Here is a 2,500-nt window from a genome sequence, read left to right on the forward strand (position 1 = left end):
TTGGTAATGTCAACGACAGTCACCACTCCACCCGTGCTTGTCTTCATGTCTTTAATGGCTGCCTCTAATATTGCTATATTTTGTTTGCAGCCATCTTCTTTCGTAAAACCTTTCTGTCTTTTACTATTCCGCACGGTATTTCTTAATCTTAAATCCAGCATTGCTGAAAATATCCTACCCATTAAAGAGCCGATTGTAATCGGACGCCAGTTCTTTATTTCTTTTGTATCTTTACCGGGTTTCGGTATTAGTGTGGTCCGATTTTGTTTCCACTGGGCAGGATAGGTGCGGAATAGCATTAATGTATTCATAAATTTACATAGGACATGAAGAAAGCCGGAGGCCCTCAAGTGTGCCTTGGTGATGCCGTCGACACCGGCCGCCGTATTGTTCTTAATCTTTTTCATTTTAGCGGTTAGTTCGTCCATGGAGATGGGTTTCCAAATTGTATTTATTGGGGAGACTATACTCGGTCCCCCACCGAGTTTTGGTAGACCTATTAGGGGTCCCTGCTCCCCCCATAGGTTATTATAGAGTGACTCTATGTTCACTCTATCAGGAAGCTCGATTTGCTTCCTTTCCTCTATAGTCTCCCCTGCGACCGCCATATCCACCAATTTTCTAGGGCACTTATTATATAATTCCTGGTACCGAGCATATCTATATTTAAGATAGCGGGTGCGGTCGCTTTTTCTTTTATTTCCCCCGCTATCATCGCTCCTTGAAATCTTTTGTATTTTGGGTCCGACGCTCAAGGCCTTCTCTACCATGGCGTCGAGTACCCGCTCGGTATCCAGTGGTTCCAAATGGGCTTTTCTAACCAACTCCTCCATCATTTGTTCCAGGAACCTAAAACTATGGCTGTCTTCCAAAGGGTTGGTTAGTATTGCGTCTCGGAATGTTTGCTGCCAGTCATCAGCATCAGGGGACTGGACTGGCTCGGACGCTCTTTCACTTAATTCAACAGTGGTTAAGTCATCGGATGGGTTTGTATCCGGTTCCACCTCCGGTTCCACCTCCTCAACCACTGTTTCTTCCCTCTGGGTGGGCATCAATCCGATGAGTCTCCTTTTGTCGCCTATTTGTTTTGCTGTTTTTGTTGTGAGGAATCTGGCGATTTTAGCATTTGGTTGTCTTTCATTTTTATATTGTTCATATAATACTGCCAGTAACTGTAATTCTTCCTCCGTCCAGACCGAGGCTCTATTGCCTGGACGTATAGAGGTTGCCTCCTTATACCTCTTTTCATTCCTCACAACTGGGTGCCTGTGCCGCTCGTGTTGAGAAAGGCCCCTTTGTGTGTTAAAGGCAACCCCGCAGGTAGCACAGCGGTATTGTGTGGCTTCAGAGTCGGGTGCTCTCCCCTTACATTTGGGAAGGTGGCATCTGCAGCCATGTAACTTTTCGAAAATTCTTTTGCAGTTACTGCATCTCCACCCGACTCTAACCCCCGTGTGACACTGGTCTATATGTCTCACGAGGTCGGCCACCTGTAGGAATTGCCTATTGATATTTTGGCAAAACAGGCATCGGATCTCCGCACCCAGAGGCAAGTCCACAATCATGCCATAATCAAAATCAGTGGAATTGCCAGAGTCGTCATAATCGGCCCTCCTGTCCAAAGCGGACAAGTCCGCCACAAGGGCCCCAGGGCCGGGGGTCCCTGCGTCCGAGGCTTCATTGTTAGTTTCGTCCTGCATGTATGTTTGTCCTTTTTCCTCCTCCTACAACAAGCCCCGTTCATTCCATTCCAATCCTTTAGAGTAGCCATGTCGTTTAAACCAATCCGAGGGCAGAGTAGCCCTCATTTGCCTGGTACCACCTACTTCCATCTCGCCTTTTAAGACTTCGACACAATAAATAAGGAGCACTAAGTACTCATAATATAATTATCGCCATACCGCCAAGATACAATTTTGAAAAGTTTGGGCACTTCGTACCCTGAACCCAGTCAATATAAGGGCCTCTCTGCCCTAGCTCTGGAAGGTGAGGTCGCTAACCCTCAGACAACCGCTGATACTTAGATCCTTTTCAACCCCGCCGAATGATGACGTTGGTCCGAGAACCTTCCATCACCACCCGACAGGGCATCCAATTCACCTCGCACGCGATTGCTCCAGTCAGTCACAGAGGCAGCATTAGTTTCCCCCAGACGGGGTACTCGTGGCGGGAACCACGAAGAGGTTGCTGCTTGCTAACTATGACACTCTACCGGCAATAGCCGTATGTTTTCCCGGCACTCGGTAGAGCTCGCACCTTACGCGGTCGCCAACTGGTCGCCCCGCTTAAGAGAGTCATAGTTACTCCCGCCGTTTACCCGCGCTTTTTTGAATTTCTTCACGTTGACATTCAGAGCACTGGGCAGAAATCACATTGCGTCAACACCCGTGGGGGCCATCGCAATGCTTTGTTTTAATTAGACAGTCGGATTCCCCTAGTCCGTGCCAGTTCTGAGCTGAGCGTTGAATGGCGGCCGAAGAGGACGACCGCACCGATGGGA

General features: G+C 48.3%; 1 pseudogene; it reads right to left on the reverse strand.

Annotated features, from left to right (window-relative positions):
* LOC143262490 (large subunit ribosomal RNA) overlaps positions 1-2,500 on the reverse strand; it is an 8,690-nt pseudogene that overhangs the window by 3,517 nt on the left and 2,673 nt on the right.

The sequence above is a fragment of the Megalopta genalis genome, unplaced genomic scaffold, assembly GCF_051020955.1.
Source record: "Megalopta genalis isolate 19385.01 unplaced genomic scaffold, iyMegGena1_principal scaffold0137, whole genome shotgun sequence".
Taxonomy (NCBI): domain Eukaryota; kingdom Metazoa; phylum Arthropoda; class Insecta; order Hymenoptera; family Halictidae; genus Megalopta; species Megalopta genalis.